Below are 22,664 nucleotides of genomic sequence, written 5' to 3'. Positions count from 1 at the left end.
AGACATCAGTAACGGGGGGATTATATAGCGCAGTAGCGTTTCATTGGAGTGCAGAGATGTAAGCGAGCCACGAGAAAGGATCTTGCTTGGCGATCTATACATAGGGGAATTACATACCAATGGCAGGCAATAAAAACCTAGTAACTCCATTTGTCTGTGAAAACCTCCTAACTCTAGTAATCAGTAATTCCACTTGCAAAAAGAGATTTGGAAGTGCATGGATTTTTGCAATCTGCCAGTAACTATGCTTCTATTATACAGTAGCCATGTAGAAAAGTCATCTGTATTATTTTGTATATTTCTTTTAATAAATCGTATTTGCTTCTCGTGCAAAATTTAGCTAAATGGAGTTACGAGGTTTCCATTGCCTACCATCGTTACGATTAGGCCTGAAATTCAGAATTTCCTTTAACAAATATTAATTATTAGAGTACATCTTTGGCATCGTGAATGCTAGGAGTAGTCTTATTTTCATAAACCTGTTAAAGCTGAACACGAATGACAATTATTCAGCTGCCTATCACAAATGAATAGATACAATTTTCTAAAAAGTACACACGAGATTAATGCTGCACACCAGTCTCGTTAATGGATAATACCGTGTAACTGAGACTGTCCTCTATAGTAGTTGTCTTAACCATGCTCTCGGTTTTTAACAACGCTAATAAGCGTTTCGTAATGGTATCCCAGGACTTATTTCAAATAAATTAGCTGCCTGAACTCCCAGTTTAGAGGCACAGATAGTCTGCTTACACCATTAAACAAAACCAATACGCAACAAGAATAGTTTTAAGTGACAACATCAATGAAAGATCTGTAGAAATCAGATTGGAGGAAATCATATTCATTAAGGTTCTCCAAGAAAGCGTTAACATAATTTTTGCAGTCTTGATTGGAAAGGTGTGCCCATTTGTACTGTAGGTCACCTGTACCACTTTCTACAGGCTCGTAGCTATACTGAGAAATTTTATGGAGGTTTACTACCACAAGACAATCTTGCAAAATGCTTGGCATGGCTCTGACAGAATCGTCAATAGGAGCTTCCAACCACAGCAAGATGATTCTTTCAAAGCCATACCAAACATTTCCCATGAAGCTTTACAAGAAATTTTAGACAGGGACCCACAGAAGGCGACACACACGTGTCGAAACATGTCTGAGTAAATAAAAATGAAATACATTGTGTTTTGCGCAATAAGAAGTTTACACAAACGAATGTACTATAATGCATACATCTTTAACGCCATCTATATCTTCTTTATTAAGTTGTTTGCATCCTCATCTTCTGAGCTAGTCTCAATTCGTGTTTTAATATCTGCATGACTGGCCACGGTGGTCTCGCGGTTCTAGGCGCGCAGTCCGGAACCGTGCGACTGCTACGGTCACAGGTTCGAATCCTGCCTCGGGCATGGATGTGTGTGATGTCCTTAGGTTAGTTAGGTTTAAGTAGTTCTAAGTTCTAGGGGACTAATGACCACCGCAGTTGTGTCCCATAGTGCTCAGAGCCATTTGAACCATTTGAACCATTTTAATATCTGCATGATCTGTAGAGATGCAGAGAGATATTGGCTGAACAAAACATCTGGGGAGGCTTATATTCCTATCCTATACCTTTGAATTTAACAGCATCTGTGGTATATTAAGAGTGCGGGTGACCGCAAGTAATATTAGGGAATGGGGAGAAACAATAGGAAATTATGACAACCCCGCCCCAGAACTGAACCTTGGGTCCATATCTGGTTGTTGGGCGTTTGCATGGGAGGATGGCCAAACCTCCTGTAGATCAATAATGTAATCTCCTCCAGTTTAGTTAATGTCGCTGTTAATGTTCGTAGATACCATTTTGGCATGCGCTTGTGACGAAGTTGGAAATACACGTTTCCTCATAGCACCCCATGCTGATGTCTGTGATGCACGTCTGCCGAAAATGTAGAGCACTCCATGTCTTCAGTCTCACCTGTCCCAGCAACGTCAGCCCCTTTGCGGAGGTCATGTACTGCGTTGAAAATATCCTTTTCCCCATTTGAAATCTGCGATCTCCGAGTCGGTGTCTTCCACCGCATTGTGTCATGGGGACGCTGCTCTAGTGGTACACCTGGAATTTGGCGACAGCCAACCAGGCTCTTACATTTCTCACAAATACTATACAGTAAGTATGTGTTTATAGCAGCCACGTCACTAGTTTAATGCATGGATAAAGAACTCTGGATGTAGGAGTTAAGGACTGCAAGTAGTCCTATCAGTGCAGAAATTTATTTGAAATCAGATTGCGAGTGCACGCTGCCTCGTTGACTCGACTGGCTCTGTGTGAGAGGGGTGGGAGAACGCCACTAAGCTTATTTTTAGCCTAGTAACAGCAATTGCTGTTAATCGTTAGGTCTTACAGGAGAACGCCAGACACATGTAAACAAAGCATTGCAATGATACATATAAATAAGTAATTTATTAAACAAATCAATTAAAATTGCGGAAATCAATGGAACAGAAGATTGGATAGTGTAGTCAAAGTGATGCCGAATTTTGTTTAAAAATTGAATACTATATTGGCAGTAAACTCAATCAGATGCAATAATGGCCTTACGAAAGGTAATTAAGAGCGTGTCTTTTCACCCTCAAGTTGAATAAAAAAATCTAAATCTACATGCATATTCTGCAAATAACATGTAAGTGCCTGGCAGAGGGTTCATCGAACCACCTTCACAATTCTCTATTATTCCAATCTCGCATAGCGCGCGAAAAGAATGAACACCTATATCTTTCAGTACGAGCTCTGATTTTCCTTATTTCATCATGGTGATCGTTTCTCCCCATATTTTCGCATGCGGAGGAGGAGAAAGTTGGTGGTTGGAATTTAGTGAGAAGATTCCTCTGCAACGGAAAACGTCTTTGTTTTAACGATGTCCGTCCCAAGTCCTGTATCGTTTCAGTGATACGCTCTCCCCTATTTCATGATAATAAAGAAACTTGCTCTCCTTCTTTGAAGATTTTCGATGTACTCCATCAGTCCTGTCTGGTAAGGATCCCACACTGCACAACAGTATTTTAAACAGGACGAACAAGCGTAGTGTAGGCATTCTCCTCAGTAGATCTGTTACATTTTCTAAGTGTCCTGTCAATAAAACGCAGTCTTTGGTCAGCCTTCCCCATAACACATTCTATGTGTTCCCTCCAATTTAAATTGTTCGTAATTGTAATTCCTAGGTATTTAGTTGATTTTACAGCCTTTAGATTTGACTGATTAATCGTGTAACCGGAGTTTAACGAATTCCTTTTGTCACTCACGTGGATGATCTCACAGTTTTCGTTATTTAGGGTCAACTGCACTGTTCACACCATTCAGAATTTTTTTCTCAATAATTTTGCAATTTGTTTTGATCTTCTGATGACCTTGGTAGTCGATAAACGACAGTGTCATCTGCAAACAACCTAATATGGCTGCTCAGATTGTCTCCCAAATCGTTTATACTAGAGGAACAGCAAAGAGCCTATAACAATAACTTGGGGACCGCCAGAAATCACTTCTGTTTTACTCGATTACTTTCCGTCAATTACTATGAACTGTTACCTATCTGACTGGAAACCACCAATCCTGTCATATAACTGATACGATATTCCATAAGCACGCAGTCTCACTACAAGCCGCTTGTGAGATACAGTGACAAAATCCTTCCAGAAATTAAGAAATATGGAATCAATTTGTAATACCATATCAATAGCAATCAACACTTCGTGCGAGTAAGGAGCTAGTTGTGTTTCACAAGAACGATGTCTTCTAAATCCGTGTTGAATGTGTGTCAATAGACGCGAGGTGATTCATAATGTTCGAACTCAATATGCGTTCCAAAATCCTGCTGCATACCGGCGTTAATGATATGGGATTGTAATTTGGTGGGGTGTGACGTATGCAACTTTCCAGTCTTTGGGTACGGATCTTTCATCGAGCAAACGGTTGTATATGATTGTTAAGTATGGAGCTATAGCATCAGCATACTCCGAAAGGTACCTAATTTGTCTACAGTCTGGACAAGAAGACTTGCTTTTATTGAGTGATTTCAATTGATTCATTATTCCGAGGATATCTACTTCTACGTTACACGTGTTGGCAGCTATAGGAAGTGCAGTTTATGTTGCGTAAAATAGCGACCTTATTGGCAGAGTCCATTATACTTTCAGTTAACCAAGTTGTAAAATCGAATTCCAAATCCCGGCGAAATAGCACAATGTAATTTCCTAGGTAATACCGCACCACTGTTGGTAAAAGGTCATCACGATCACTCACGTCAAATCAATGTCACTCAGTAGCGAGACAAACACGGCGCTCAAAAGCAATGTGGCAATGACTAAGTCGACGATGCTGTTCAGTTTCTAGCCCCATGAATTTTCTAAGTGTAGAAACGGTGCAGCTGTGCTGCCGCTCAGCAGAATTAAGTCCAGCTTCAGTCTGTAACGACGGCCGACCACCGTCTACTGCTATCCTTCATCAAGCCAAAGCCTCCACCAAAGACCACAAGGCGTTCCAGCACCGACTATACCAAGCCATGGAAACCAGACCACGTTAATAAAATTCATGACGCGTTAGAGAATTGTCGTTAAAATTACTTTCAAATTTTATGTTCTAGTTTTTGTAAAGGCTTGCCATTGCTACTCTGTTTTAAGGTCACATATACAGGACGCGCGAATGTAACGGGAGGCGTAGTAGGAGAAGCTATGCACAGCTTATGTACCTATATACGAGAAAACTCCTGACCTTTCAGTTAGTATTACAGCTCATATTATGTACTTTACACTAAATATACCATCCGCAAGTATGAACCATATTTTATTTCATGTTTGTTTAAAAATGTGCTTTTGTCAAGTATGGGAGACATGATTTTTAAATTGCCTACTTCTAATTTATTTTTCTTTGTTTTTGGAGATAGTCATCGTTGGCTGAAACTGATCGTAAGCAAAATTTTTGTTGTTGCGTCAGAGAAACAATAAAGTAAATTATTAAACAGTCAAGCACGCTACTCCATTCATGAAATGTCCTTTCTTTACAGAAGGTGATCATGTTCTGTTACGAATTTTTCGTAATAACCCGACTTCTCTCACTCTTCATCTAGACACTGAACTAATTAAATGCCAAAAGTAAATAATCATTTAGTCCTGTTTGAAATCAGCTTATAAGCGTATCAGTGTTTCCTTGTTTAAATTTATAAGGTACTATTTACAATTTGCACTTTATATATATATATATATATATATATATATATATATAACTAGGCCGATGATTTATTCAAATTTTTGGAAGCAGGGGACTGCTTTCAGACAAGCCCTGTTGTCACCATCCTTTTCGTACCTTTTCACTATTTTTTCTAACGATGTAACAAGTTTCACGAAGGTTGTTTTCTTTCGCATACTTGCATTTTTAACTCTGGCCACATTAATGCACACGCCGAGTTCTTGGTTTTCAGAGCTAATGATTAATTTAGTTGAGCCAGCATTCTACAGTGTTGGTGGTATGACGGCATGTCTATAGCAGCTACAAAGATAGATCGGAACTTCATCATTTTCCAGCCAGCTATCTATAAAACAGAACTTGGAAAGGCTGGCGATATGTGGGCTGATGAATGTACCTTGAGCCAGCCATCGCAGGCATCTTCAGGTCGAAGGAGTGTCAGAGCAGCACACATAAGGCTTTATAGCCTCACTTCTTCATTTTCTCTGTATTCGCAAGTAAGTCTCAAATCTTAAACCTTCCTCCAGAGAGATTTCTTTATGTGGAAATAGCAGCCACAAGCTTCAGCCGATGGGAGCTTAACTTTTAACTCATACATCGCAGCTTATTCAAAATGAACGGTGACATTTCTGAGTTCAGTTTCGATATATTGTCGATAAAACTGTGGAAAAGGCGTATGTACGTTTCTTTTCCCTTATCAGGTAAGAACACAAAGGCCATCATACAGATGTTTGTTTCATATTTTGATCTTCCAAACTTTGCATGAACAGCGCATATTTCAGAAAAGTGCTTGCTACAACGTTTGAAGTCCCCATCCATCAATAAGTTTTGTTTCCTCTTTACAGCTTCTCTTCCTGCTTTTGCACTAATAACTATGATGCCATCTCCAAAATTATCGTCCGTCATAACAAAGCTGCCACCATCATTCATACGAGGGCGTGCTGAAAAGTAATACCTCCGAATATTTTAATCTGATCTCACTATTGGTTGAGATATTACATGTCATGCAAATTACTCGACCGAATTTCCCTTTTTGCTGACCCTATGATGGCTCCGAAATGCAGCGTGTAACAAGGCGATGTGTTAGGTAACAATGTTAACTATGCTGGAAAATAACAAATATCTTGCTGTAAACCCTCAAAAAAAATGAAAGTGCAAATTCTAAGAGTTGGTCAACAAATGGGTCATCCTCTAATTCAGCATGACAAAGCTAAACCATACACGAGCGCTGTTTCGATCATTACACAGTGTTGATGTCATGTAAAGTATGAGTGGAACCGTTCGAGAGCAGATGAAAATACTTTACTTATGATTTTGACAAATAGAATATCACAGTTGACATCGTTGAAAGCTTTGTTGCAATCCAAAAGTAAAAGTCGCCTCTATTTTGATCATAGCTTGTTTCATTTTGTCAGTCACTTTTATCAAAACCGTTATAGTGCTACGATTGTTTCGGAAATCTGACTGCTATTCATCTGAAACGTTATTTGAGTCTAAGTAATTTGTATGTTGATTGTGAACTCAAAAATTAGACAATTACAGTAAAATGTAGTGAGGCCCATGATGCAGGATTCTTTGGCAGATTCCATTTTGGATAACGGATTCGTCCTTATCACAAGGCTGCTCGGAGGATGCTGGAAGCTAGAGAATTGTTACAAATGTCTGCTATTTTGGACGTTAATGAATCGATAAGAAATCTATCATTTACGCCGCAATATTATCGTGTCCTGTGCTGCAAACGAATTCGTGAAATTGACTTCCTGGCTGTACTAAAGCTTGCAGAAAAAATGTTTCCTAAGTAAACTGACAGAAAAAATCACAACACCAAAAATTAATTAATATACAGTAGTGAAATTTCGAAAATACATTTGTCTAGGTAATATATTTAAGTCATTAACATTACAGGCTCGCAGGTTGAGCGTGATATAAACCACTACAAATGCGAAATGCTTGTGCATTAATAACCTGTTACACACCAGAATGTTTAATGGAAACATCGAAACATGCATGCATTGTGTTCTACTCATGTTGGATGTCAGTTCGTACGCTGGAGTTCCATGCCTGTTGCACTTGGTCGGTCAGTCCAGAGTCGGTTAATCCTCTTTGTGGATGATGTCCCATATGTGCTCAATTGGAGACAGTTGTGGTGATCAAGCACACATCGTCAGGTGGCTTGCGGAGTATGGATGTAGATGTAGATGTAGAACATGCCATCACTCTGTAAAGCCTATTAGGCTACAACAGCGGTATGTTGGGCGAGTTTTATCCTGTTGGAAAATGTAGTCTCGTATGCTGTTCATGAATGGCTGCACAACAGGTTGAATCACCAGACTGACATACAAATTCACAGTCAGGATGCATGAGATAACAACGACAGTGCTCCTGCTGTCATATGTTATTGCACCCCGGGACCATAAAAAACTGGGTGTGGGCCCAGTGTGGGTAGCACGCAGATGGCTTGGTTGTAGCCCCTCAACTGAGATCCTTCTAGCTAACACACAGCCAATGCTGTCACTGAAGCAGAACCAGCTTCCATAAAAAACACAACAGTAAATGGAAAGTGTAGGTTCTAGCTCATTTTTTATTTTCTATTTTGATTCACACGTTCTTTTCAAAAGAAAATGAAAAATTACCCAGAACCTCCACTTTCCATCTATTTGAAACCACTCTTCAGGTCTAAATCACTTAGAAACATTAATGACAATGAATATTTTTTTCATATCACATTCACCAATTTTCGAAACTAATAATTTTTTTGTACAAAAGGTGAACATTAGAAAATAAAATTTAATGTTTTTATATAAGGTGAATGTAAGAAAATAAAATTTAATACTTTTAATGAAAGTTGAATGTAAGAAAATAAAATAAACGAATAAATGTAAAAAATCTATTCCTTTCTAATTCTTTCTTCTTGAGCAGTCATAAGATTTTTATGAACAGTCGATTATACAAGATTTTTTAGTGTGCTTTCACCAACAGTTCTCCCTGTGATTACGCCATTTTTGGTCCCCTTAGAAAGGCTCTGAGGGACAAATGATACACCTTTGACGACGACATCCAGCTGTATGTGTGGAACTGGTTAACATCACAGTTCCGAGAACTTTATGAGACATTCACCAATTTGTGTCACAATGGGGGAAGCATCTCAACAGCCAGTGTCAATACTTCTAACATACAGGTACTAGTTTCTGTGATTATGCTTCCAGCTCGTTTTTTGAATGCCCCTCATAAAACAGTTTTCTCTAACTAACTTAATTCTGTAATTTCTTTTGAGACACTTACATTGTTAAACTTCTTGATTAGCAGCTCCATTTATATAGAAAAATTTTATTAGATTTTTTATAATTTGTAATGTCTATACAGTAATGTATATATTTTATCATCATGAGGACTCAGTGCTTTCTTGTTTATTTCATCTGCATATATATCGTGTTTTTCACTTCGAATCATAGTAATTCCTCTGTACTGTTATCTATTGTTAAACAAACAATTTTTATAATCTTCTAGGCTAATTCTTTTTACGACAATACATTTCTTAACTTCTTTAGATTTTTCCATATTTTATCATCAACTTTATAAGCATACAATTTTGCTCTCAGTCCTCAAAATTCTTCCATTGTTTTTCCATTGCATTAATTTTTCATTTTTCCTAGAACTTTCTTCTTAACTTGTGGAATATTATAAACATTACTTTCAGGATCATCAAATTTATCAATCATAGATTTTGTGTCTTCATAGAAAACCTCATATTGTTTATTATAAATTTAACAGTCTGCATCTTGATATCAAAATTCAATATTTTCTCCATATTTCGGTTTCATTATTCTGGTGTGAAAATCATACATCAGTTATTTAGATAAATCAAGTTTACTCGTTGCAACATAGATTGCTTTATTAAATGTAATGTTTATCTTACTCATATGACTAGCAGGAAGATCTTCATTTAATATAGTTTTCGCTTTTATGTTAGTTTTAGCTACTAATTTATGACATTTCTTTTCATCAGATACTAACTTTTTATCTGTTCTGTTTCTTCTATTTTCCACTGTCTTACCAAATAACGAATTATTCGTCAACTTGTAGAAATCGATTTCAATTTTATTTTTTGCTTTAGTTCTCAATTTAGTATACAAAACTATATATTTCTTCAACCACTGTTTGTTTAAATTTTAAACCTCGTCTATATTGTATTTTGGTTAATTTTATTCCTAATGATCAATACTGTTTAATATTTCTCTAATGAACTACATATTTATTTTTGTTTTCTGAAGTGTTCAACAACTTGAATATTCTAGATCTACTTCAAACATGTATCAAACTAGAGTAGTGTTTGACATAGCACTGATTTTTGCACAATTAAAGTGATCTTGGTTAACCCATTCAAATCCACCACCTGGAAAATATTGACTCATACCATATCCATATAAATTATTCACATCATAAAATCCTGGACAATTCGATATCATTTTAATATCAAATTCCTTCATATATTTCTCATTTGCTATAACTTATATTTTACAAGACTGATATTTCTCCTCTTTCTCTTTTTCAAGAAATAAATACATATCATAATCATGTAAAAAATCTAATTTAACTTTTGTCATTTTCAACATTGCATCCCAAGATAATCCTAGCACTGTAAAATACCAAAATCGATCTGCTCCATATGCTTTTACTCAAGATTTTCTGAAAACATCAGAAAGTAACAATACATCACTTTTGAGATGTAAGTCATGATAATCGCCAAGATTCTAGATTTTTAATTTTTTTCAAATAGTGTTGCCATGTTTATAATCTTCATCATTTATTTCACAGTTATTCACTGTACTGTAAAATTTTTCCTTTTCTGCAAATTGTGTCTCTTCATATATGTTCCAAGAATCCATGTAATCATATAAATATCACTTTTTCTGACCCCTAAATTAAATAAAACTTTTGGGAAAAGCTTCCAGTTTTTTCAAGTAATCTCTTCTTGAATTTGATGACAATTTATCAAGTTACAAAACCTTAAATTTAAATGTGTAAATAAATCTCATTTTTAAACTTTCTGATCTCTTACCAAAAGTAATATATCTATGTTCATTGCTTCACATTAAATCTCTTTCTTTTTCATCATAACATAGTTGTTTCACAAACAGATATGTATAATGTCCTGGTAAATTATGTCAATAACTTGGTACAAAACTGATGTTTTAACTGTTAATTACATTTAACGCATAATAGATTTATAAATTTTCCAGTTAAATGTTCATCATTATGAACCTTTTATTTTTTATTTTTCAGTGAGTAATAACAGTTAAACAATGCATATTTTTTCGATCTTGCATATCTTGATTGTTCTTCAGGAGCTAATGATTTCATTTATTCAACTTCAGAATAAGTTCTTCCAATTTCTTGAGCCTCTTTTTTTATACACTTAATAATTTTTATGACACTCCACTTTGTTTATATTCATGATATTTCATTCTATACAAATTTTCTGGATCTGATTGACAGTTATCAATCTTCAACAGCAAGTTTTCAGAAACAGTAGGAATAACAAAAGGGACTTTCGGTGTATGTTGATAATTTTTGAAACATATGTAGGAACCTTCTGTGGCATTTCTACTTTTAATGATTAGTTAACTAAACAGCTTGATGTGTGATTATCTAATTTTTCCCTTGCTAGTGAAAAGCAGTAAACCCATGTCACAAATAAATTTTGCTTATCCGTGTTTACGAATTTGACTCAAGAAATTTTTATATTACATTAATATGAATAATTTTCTTCCCTAAAATGGAGAAGATTTACGTGTTTCTCTTTCTTACTTTCCATTATTTTTAATGGATACACTTGACAATTTTCATCAAATGAGTAAATGTTGATAGATACATTAATTCTATTATCCGTTTTTGGAATTGATCAACCACTACAGCATACTCAAAATTTTCAAGTTTCTGATCAAGATCAGGACTAACATTTTATATTTTCTAACTCTTTCTGATATTTTATCTACTGGGTTTAATGCAAATTTTGTACCCACAGAAAACGCATCTGATCTTTATTTTCCACGTTAATACATACCTTTCTATTTCTTATTGTATCTGGTAATTCGGTATGAGATGATCCTCTCAATGCAACATATCTGTTAATTCAGAATAAGAAACCAATGATTCTATTTACTGATCATTCTGAACCATGTTTTCGAAAATCACCCTTTTCTGATTAAATATTTTATTTAAGAATCTAAAATTTTTTAATTATCTCTCCTTCATTTGTGATATTATTCAATTCCATAATATTTCTATTTTTGTGCATTTGGTACTCACAAATATTTTAAGAGATATTGTTAATTCACAATGTATTCCTCAATTACCTTTTACAGTTTTCAAGATTTTTTGTTTTCCTGCAGCTAAGATATGATTCTTTTAAACTGAGTTGATATTATTTTCAAAATATATATAATTTCTAATCTGCCTGAAATTCAGTAACAACTTGCTAATCTCGAACTGTGCATCTATCTCTTGGCTTCTCAAATAAATTAGTATAAAAAGGGAAGGATATTTCTCTTCCAGTTATAGATTTTGGATTATCAAAGATATTGTTAGAAAAGGGAAATTATTCTCGATGCTTTATCTTCTTTAGTTTCGAAAACATAGTTATTATTTTTAATTTTACGATTAGATAATTGTTTCTTAAAACCTCACCCTTTCATTAGCTTATCTTTTTTAATAAATCTAATTAGAGCAACTTTATTTAATGCACTATTTACAATAATCACGAAGTTGAAGAATGGTGAATCTGTCCATTTGACATTTCTATTTATACAAAGTATACACCATTAGATTTGTAAAAAATTATTTTTCAAAATTGATATGTAGGCAGTCTTACTTAATATGTATTAATTTTATGTATGAGATGATCAACATTTTTCATTTTTTCAAATTCAAAAAGACTTTTTTTTACTATTACATTTATTGTTATGAGAAGGATCTAAATTTTTTTCACTCTTGGCAAGTTTTAGAATTCTTGGCCTGTGTATTGGTTTCTTGTTTTTCTTCATTTTCCTTTTACAATAATAATTTGGAACATTAACTACTTGGACTTCGTTCTAAATGATTTTTATAATAATATTTAGAAATAGTTCTTCCTCATAGACTAGGAACTCAATTATCATTATAATTTTTTATGGGATAATCATTTACACGTTGTCTACACATTGTTCTATACCTGTGAAGTAATATTATCAATTAACGTCTCAGTACTATAATATTTTCAAAGTTCGGATTTGATCTGCTATATTCATATAGAAAAAAAATTTATTAGCATTGTGAAAATTAAAATTCTCTAATTGTTCTATTGTACCTTTTGACATATTTATTACATTATGCATTAATGTCATACAGTTAATACCAAATAAAGATAAATCAGCTGCACCAGCTCTAACTTCTTTCTTTGTAAATTTGTTATATGTATAAAAATGATCATCGTTGAAAAAGTACAAGGACCCATTAAAGCATCTGACTGCTGAATTCATTGTCATGCGTAACCCTGGAAATTCTCCAGTTATAACCCCTCATGATTTATGTATAAAATTACATTCATCTAATTCACATAGAAAAGCTTATTAAAGAATATAAATGTTCTATGTAATAAAGTTGACTAAAACATTTAATAAAAAGTTTTTATGTAAGCCTGTACTAGATGTTGACTTTGGATATTCTGGAATTAATTTTAATTTTTGTAAATTTGCCATATATATCATATTGCTACCAAATAATACAACTTCACCACTTTGTCTTTTTTTATTCTATCTATTTAGTGTAAACACAGCAGTAAAAATTTTATCCAATTAGTTATTAATTGCGATTTTATATCACCATATACCCATACTCACATATGATAAAAGATATATAGAACTCCATTCATATTTAATAAGTGATAAAATTTATTAATTTTACAGAGTACTTTAACTGATTTATTTAAATTATCTGCTGATGTAGATTTTTTACCATATATACTTTGGATACCATCAATATCATCTTGAAATAATTCTAAATTTAAACAATTGTATAATGGTTTTATTACTGATTCATATACATCTAAAGGATGTAAGCCTAATGAGGTTCGTATTTCATAAACGAAAACTCCAAACAAACTGGTTTGATATTTTGGTGTACCTTTATTAATTTCCGTATATCAAACTTCACCTGAATTCGTATGTATCTATGAAGGAGCATTAGTCTTATTTGGAAAAAAGTTCATATTCTAACACATTTCCTTTTCCATACAGGGACTCTGATGAATGATGACAAGATAATTTATGTGAATGGTTGCATCTTTTACTTGTAATTGAAATATCAGGATAATTAATATCGCAAGGTGACTGCATAGTAATCTATTTTCACGCAAGCTAAATACTCCCTCTGCTACTTATAACATTTTTATTTCCTCCTTTATAATTCCTTTACATCCTTTTCTTATTCCATTCATGTATACTAGTTCCATAACTACCAAAAAAACCTTTTTCATCAAATCTAGGACTGTTCAAAAAATTTAAAGTTTCTTCACTTACCTCACCAGTTATCTCACGATCGTCTGTTAATTGAAGTAACATTAATAGTGCCCATCGTAAATCACTATTTACTTGAGTAAGTATTGTTTCATCTGTCTTTCTGAGAACGTGGACATCTTTTGAACTAATATGAGGATTTAATACCTGTTTCCCTTTTGAAATAATGCATGTATTTGGTTCTAAATATTATTTATAATAGTTGGATAACATTTTGTGATTTCAAATTCAATATAATATGCAATTAAATTTTTTTATAATTTTTATGATAAATGAAGCATTCTACCACTTCTACATTCTTGTGAGTGTGGAAAGTTTCATCCACATAAATTAATTTTGTCTCATTATCCGAATTTATTTGCTAATTTCTTAATGTCTTCGGGACTGATTTTGGTTGTGAATCACTAGTTGTGAATCACTAGCTCCTTTTATAGCCAAATTATTAAGTAATTCTAAATTCTCATAAAAAATGTCATTAAATTGTCTTTATAAGGCACATTTCTGCAGGTGTCTATATGTTTAAATACCTAAATAGATTTATTATCATTTTCACAATTTATTTGCTTTCTTTTAAGTCCTAGGATCTGAATTTGGTTGTAAGTCATATTTAAAATTTGTTTTGACAAGTGGTCAAATTTTTGATAACTTGCAAATATTCATAAGTAAAGTATAAAATATCATTTATAATTAACATATTTTTCTGTTATACAGATTAAATATTATAAGATTACTCTATTCTTAATCATCATTATCATTTTCGCCATAAGGTTCACCAACAGTTACTAAAATATCATCATTTTGATTTATAAGAAACTTTTAGTTAAATGTTTTAATTATTCTTATACAAATTCGACGTTTAATTTACTCTTTTAACCAATCATGATGAGAGCTTTTTTTACAAACTTATGATTTTCAGTACCTAACCGTATGAGGCATTCACACCATTCAGACTGTTGCGTTATTTCATACAATTTGAATATTTTTTGTATAAAAGATTCAGACAGTTATTGCCATTTTAAAATTACTTCCCAATTTACGTTATCTGTAAATTCCACTATACAACTGTCAGACAACGTTTGTTCAACTGATAAACCATATAAATTTTATTTATATTGAAATTCTCCAATAAAATCTTGAGACATTTCTAGTGTATATGGTAAAGTTTCCCAGTTTAATTTGTCTTGAAACTCTCTCATAAAATCTTGGGCAATTTCTGATCTTCTGACATGAATTCAAAATTTAATTTATCCTGAAATTTTGCATCACATATTCAGATATTTTTTGAAGATTGTGTAGCATTCCAGTCTAATTTATCTCGAAATTCTCTCATAAAATCTTTATTCAGTTTTTGATTACATGATATTTCTTCTGAATTTATTTTACTGTAAGTTGTGATTTGACACTGTATCACAATCAATTTTATCTTGAAATTCTTTATTAACTCCAGTGATAATTTTGCTTTGTCTGATATAACCAACGAAACTAATCTATCATGAAATTTTCTCATGAAATAAATTACGTTATGTTATCAAATTTCAATTTAATTTACCTTGAAATTCACTTATAAAATGTTCTATATCTTGGCAACAGAGCACAGCTAATTTTATCTAGAATTTCTCTAAGAAACCTTCAAATAAGTTTAGTTATAATGTTAACTTAATTCCCAATCTAATTCATCTAGATATTCACCCATAAAAGTTTCACACATTTCATAATGTCCTGATATATAGCTCTATACAAGTTTACCAAATGTGTCATCATTTCTAATGGACTCATCATTTGCTACATATTTCAACTGTTGTCGAAAACATTATATGTAGTTCCTTAAAATTTAAATTTTAGAAATTACAATTAATGAATGCATTCAGTTCTTTTTAATCCTTTTTATAAAGTCTTTAATTACTAATTCTTTTGCTCTAAGTTTTAATTCCTTTAAAGTACTATTTTTCATATCAATGTGTTGTTATTCTTTTCTTGATCATTAACATCAATCAATAAATTGTTGTTTATCATCCATAGAATATTCTCATCTCTGAATAACCTTTCAGTCCTCGTTCTTCTGCTCTAACTTTCAGTTTAATGACGTTCAGAGTAATTAATCTTTACATTTATTAAAAACAATTTTCATTAGATTTGTAAGAAATGAAAAAGTAACATTTTTCTTTTTAAAAATTAATTAATTCTTTCAACAAAGAAATGCATTGGTAATTTAAACATTCCTCTATGTAATTCCAGGCATGGAAGAATTTACCACCAGCAGACCTTAAATAAAAGAAGATTAATTATGTTCAGTATCCAATAAGATGGACAACAGAAATATATTACTATCTATGTATTTTGTATTTCGTTCGTTATGTAAATGTAGACTCAGGTGTCACAGACCCTTTAAAACAAACACCGATTTTCAGGTATGAAAAGACTTACAGACATAGAATAACATAGATTTTGTAGTCATCAAATAACTGTGAACCTACATAAAACGACACCAAATGATTTACATAAAAAGTCAGAATTCAGAAAGTTAATAATTTTATTGATAAAATAAAGATCTAATAGAATTATTTTTAATAGACGACAGCTATTCCACTGACTGCCAATGCAGTGGTCGCTAGTTCAGAATCATTTACACTTAATATATTTTAATTCGTTAACGAAAACAACCATCAACTAAATCTGTGTTCTTGGTTGGAAGATATTTGGATTGCTTAATTTGAAGGGAAAAATGTTTTAATTACAAATGATATTTTATATTTCAATTTTGTAGAATTTCAAGAGAAGGGAAGTTTGGCCTCTTACGAATATGTATATTTTCATCGCTATAAAGGCCATTGTAAGGCATTACTCCAGAAAAATATTATACTACCATTTTCGATGATTACCATTGCTGGAAGATGAACTAATAACTTATAATAAACATGCATTAGTACAAGAAACTTGTTTAAAATTCTCAATTGAAAATTTTAAAGAATCAATAATGATAACAAAAATCAGAAATGTAAATCTGTTAGAATATAGTATATGACATAAGAAGAAAAACTAGTTAACGCTCTAAAATACACAGCATCAGTTGAGAAAGATAAATCTAAACAACTAGGTGTCGAATTTCAAAATCGGTTTAGAATCAAAGATAAAGCAAAAGAAGAAGTAGAAAATAACAAAAAATGTTGGAAAAATTCCATGTGAATATGAAAATCTTTAATGATAAGTTTAAACAAAGAACAAAAATTTGTTATATTTATATAACAACCTCAAAAAGACATACTTTACTCAATAATTTTAAACTAGAAAACACAGTGAATTTGTATATTTTAATTCTAATTGTAGTTCTTCACACAATCAACAAGATAATTTTTATGAATTTTGCTATGATAAAGTATTGATGTAAATGAAGCACAAAAATAAATTATTGAATTACTTGATGACTTGAGAGGAAATTTTTTTTTATACTTTATGCTGTTCCCTGAGGTTCTTAAAATAATGATTAAAAATCTAAGTGAACCTTTTAATTATGGTATCAGTTACAGATAACGAAATAGAAGCAGATGATGAGGGATTACAAGAGAAAATATATAAGTTATGGATGATTGTATAAATTAAAATAATTTTTAACTTCAACTAGAAATCAATTATTAGACAGAGTGAAAATTGATCTTGTTAGTAATAAAAAGGTGTGGAATTGGTTTAAGAACGAAAACGTAGGAAAAGTAACAGAGAACCACAACAACATGGGGAAACTGAAATTAGGATTATACATTAATTATTTCTCAATAGAAGTAAATTTTCTATTTTTTCATAATTAAGTTTTGAATAACACGAATAGGAATTTTTATGTTCATCTGATAAACAATATTCAATAAATTTACCGTTAAATTCCATCAACTAGGATATAAAGTCCTCAAATAATGTTGACATAAATCTTATTTGTTAACCCTTCTTTGAATGTAAGAATAAAGTAAGACAGCACAAGGCTGCTTCAGCTCCCACTTATCTTCTCTGATAAAACAATTTGCTGAATGAATTTTAAAACCAATATGAAACATCTCTCTCTTTTTAATAAGGAACTACATTTTAAAAATTACTTTTGTTTTTTACCTAAGTATTGTGTGAATTGCCAAAGGCTTACTATATAGGATAAACCTTCTCTTCTTTCTATCTCAAAACTATTTCAACAAGATAAACATCAGAATATTTTTTCTTTGTGATTCATACTTCTTCACCATTTAACTATTCCAATTTATTTGTAATTCGATTTGGATGAATAACATATTCAGTTTCTAATATTTCTGTTGACCAGTTGGCAAAATATCCTTTATCAAAAAGTCCTTTAACTTTTCTGCTTCTAACTATATCTCCTTATTTAAATTTCACTTTTTAATTAGATACTGCAGAAGTTGGTTTATAATTCTTTTCGTAACTCATATTAGTTACATTTTTATCGTTGAATGTTTTCTGTTATTGTATTCATCCACTAATTTCAAAACTGGTTCAACCAATTTATAATGTGCTTGAAGAGAATTTTTTCCACTTCTTTTCTTTCAATGTTTTATTTAATGGTTCAACATCAGATGCTTTAAGTTATGTAAAAGTTGAAAAATGATTAATATTTTATGTTCCATCAATTCTTTGAAAATATTGATTTTCAAGTTCTTGACAGTTATCTTTTGTATATTTCTTGGTTTTCTGGCGATGCATATTTTTGCGAAAGAATCAAATATACTTTTTCGTGTTTTATTCCCCCAGTAAATTTTGAAAAACAACAAAAACAGTTAACAAATATTTACATCCTTTATTTATGTTGAAATTCCTTTTTAATTTTCCATAGTCCTTTAAATCACCTTGCATAAACCGTCATTTCCAAAATAAATTACATTTTTTTAAAATTTTTCTTATTGGCTTATGTAATTAATTAAAATTTTTTCATGAATATTAATGGCGAATTATTTGCTCATCAACATATCTACAAATTTCTTTTAGCTAATTTAATCTATTTAGTTTTACATAATGTACAAAGACATTTAATTCTTTTCTACCATTTTATTAGTCTGTGAGGATTATGTGTTTCAGAAAACTTTTTATACTTCCAACAGTTGATAAAATTTTCCATTATATCGAATCAAAATTTAATAAGATGTAAATAGTTTCAACAAATATAATCAACTTTAATCAACAGGGACAGTTTTAACAGAATCTTTTGATCTTATATTCAGAAAACATGAATTTCTTTACTATTATTGGATGATTAGTAGGATTTATTTCAGAAAGAGTATCGTAAACACTAACTGTAATATGACAGTCATGAAAAGAGGACTCTTTACTTATGTTTCCACCAAAAACAACAATTTTTAAAAAATAAACATATCCCCAAAATTGTGTAATTATTTGTTTGTCTCCAGTCATAAAAGTAAATTCAATAATATAATTATCACACACTTTTTCTTTAAGATAACTTAAATTGATTAAGTATGGATTTAATTCTGTTTATGGGAAATAATCTGTAAAAGCTTTTTTTATTTTTTTGTATAGTAATTAGTTGGATTAGTTGTGCTGATATAGTTATTCAAATAGTTTAAAATAGTTGTATATTCAGGGTTTATAACATATTCTTTTGCTAAGTATTGTTTAGTAATGAAATCATAACCATTTACAGGTTCATTCATATTCTCAATTCTTCTACGTTTAATTCGATGTGTCCTTTAATCACTTTAAGAATAACATGTACCTCCTTAGGGAATAGTTTAATTAAATTTTCTATTTTGGCTTCTAAATCATCTGTTATGATTTTTCCACTAATTGCTTGACTGTTATGTTGTCCTTGATTTTTAAAAATGTTCATTTATTAAAGTCAAATTTTAAAACAAATAGTCACCATTGTCCACATACTACTTCATCAAAATCCTGAATTCTTTGTTCATTATAGTACAGCTAGTTTGAACTGATGAATTTAACCAATTCTTTCTGAGTATTTCCACCAAATGAATCAAACACAAATGGTTTATTATTATTCTTATAATAACAAATCCGTTGAGTACTATGATGATCAGATGTATCTCAATTAACTATTCCACATTCTAAATTTTTCAGTTCATTTACTAATTCATCAATCATAAAAACACTACGAAATATATAATTTTTACTTGTTTAACTAATTATTGTATGTCGAAAATAGACAAAGGATTATTATATTTTTGGATTATGTTTTCAAAACTTGTTTTGCTTCTTTTACTTTCTTTTCCAGTTCCAAATTATTTCCTTTTTGTTCTTCTGATTCTGCATTAGCATCTTTCTTGGTTATTACTGCATTTGCTATTGCTACAGAGTCACCAGGATGTTAGTCAATAGTTGCTAAATAAGTTAATGCAGCTAATAGTGATGGAAGAGATTCATCTTCATTTTTGTTAGTCCTTTTGCTTCTTTGTTTTTGTTAGGTGTTCAGTAATCTTTTTCACAACATGAATACCTAATGTAATAAGTAAATTTCCATCTGTTTTCTTTCTTTTTTCTGCATCAGTTAAAATGGTTCAGTAACTTGTAATTGTTCATTGTTTAATTTAATTTCAATTGATTTGGTAGCAAACCATAACCCATTGAAGACTTATTCATTTACATAAATAAAATTTTATAAGGAATAATATTTTTGCAGTCCCCATCCATTTTTGTCAAATCAGTTGCCAATTTTTACTTTCCATACATAACTTTTCTAACTGCAGCAGCTCTAATTTTCTCTTTCAAACTAGTATCTGAATTGTGCATTCTTTCTTTTGCAGCATTGAAGTTCTTTATTTGTTTGATGTCTTGATCCAAAATCTTTATGATCACAATAAGCAATATCATGTTTTTACAAACTTCATCTAGTGGATTAATTCTTTTATCTTCACATGTTTGTCATTCTTTAAGCTTAGTAAGCAGTCTCCAGTCATTAAATCCCGAAAGATGCCTCTCTGTAATTAGAAAATTATTTAAATTCCAATTTATTAACCCTTTACCATGTTTTTCACTTTTCCAAAATGTGTGTGGTAGGTTATTCTGAAATCTTATTAAATAAGAAATTTTATGAGATTAATTCTAAAATCACTAAATTTGTTTTTAACATTGGTATTATTCCAACTTTTTTGTTCTGATAATTTATCTTTCCAGCTAATCCTTTATCATAAATTAATATTAATCAGATCTCTAACATCATTCATCCAAATATTTTTGACCTGTGTTTCTGAATATTTTTTTACTATCCTTCACCTCTTTTTGCATCTGAATGATCTGATGAATCTGATGATACTTGATATACTTTTGGAAAATAAACATTATCAAATTCTTTTATCAGTTTACTGTTGTAGTTTTTACCAGTACTTTATTTTGGTTTATTTGGGGTACTCTCAGAATATAATGAAACTCAAAGGTACAATGTATCTGCATTATTTCATAATCAACATAATCACATTTTCACCCTTATCATCCATAGTAATTTGTTATTTTGTTAAAGGAGTCAGTAAATCATCTATGCCTTTGTATTCTTTGCCATCAGTTTTTAATTTATCGTCATCAAAATCAACTGGAAAACCTTCAACATATTTAAATCTGTCAACAGGTTTTAATAGAAATGTTGGATCATCACTATGATTAATGTACTTTAACATTCTTTCAATAAAATTTATTTATTTATTTATTTAACGTCATGTGTCTGTTTATTTTTTTATCAGTACCTCTAATCTACAACTTCTATGTCAGATTTTGTAAACATTTATTACAGATGAAAAAACATTTATTAAACATATTTAATATCTAATCTTTATTTTTTCCTATTAAGCTTTATGATCTTGAAAATACCTTCTCTGAATTTTTCTCTTGTTTCCTTTACTGCTTGTTCAATATACACATTGAATAACATCAGGGAGAGGCTACAACCTTGTCTCTGTCCCTTCCCAACCACTGCTTCCCTTTCATGTCCCCAGACTCCTGTAAGTGCCATCTGGTTTCCGTACAAATTGTAAATATCCTTTTGCTCTCTGTATATTACTCGTGCCACCTTCAGAATTTCTTTTGTACAATTGAAAGTTCATAAAAATCTTATTACTGCTCAAGAAGAATGAATTAGAAAGGAACAGATTTCTAATGTTCATTCATTCAATTCATTTATTTTGTATGAAGAAATGATTGTTTAATAAAATTAGTGAATGTGATACAAAAAATACTCATTGTTATTAATTTTTCTAAGTAAGTTAGACCCAAAGAGTGGAGAATAGTAGATGGATTCAATAGTTCTAGATAAGTTTTCATTTTCTAGTGATAAGAACGATTTTCAGCAGAAAATAAAAAGTGAGCTACAACCTACTAAATCCGTGTACCCACAACAGACCTCCACCTTGTTTTTCATTGAGCTCTCGCTTGACACCATTGAAGCTGCAAATGTCCGGTGCTTTTGGAGTCAGTTGAATGCACCCTACAGATCCTCTGGGTATGAGATGTCCTTGAAATAACTGACTTGTAACAGATTGTTGTCTCACTGTGGTGCCAATTGCTGCTCCAATTACTGCTGTAGATGCAGTACAATGCGGCAGATCGAAACGCCAGACACAATGCTCTTCTCTGTCCATAGTGCCACATTGCTGTCCGAAGCCCAGTCTTCTTTTGACTGATCAATGTCACCATTTCTAGCAATCATGACAATGGCTACATTCCTGTGAAGTCTTTCTGAAATATCGCAACAGCAATATCCAGCTTCTCATAGCGCTGTTACACAGCCTACTTCAAACTCACTAAGGTGTTGATAATGGTATCTTTGACACCTTAAAGGACTTCTTGACTAACGTCAACTTACCACATCCTATCTCAACGGTAACTAACACTCACGACCCTTACACCGTGTATTTAGATCAAACCTCATTAGCATCACGATAGTG

Source organism: Schistocerca gregaria, chromosome X (genome assembly GCF_023897955.1).
Source record: "Schistocerca gregaria isolate iqSchGreg1 chromosome X, iqSchGreg1.2, whole genome shotgun sequence".
In the NCBI taxonomy this organism is placed as follows: Eukaryota; Metazoa; Arthropoda; class Insecta; order Orthoptera; family Acrididae; genus Schistocerca; species Schistocerca gregaria.
This window is presented reverse-complemented; position numbering follows the sequence as displayed.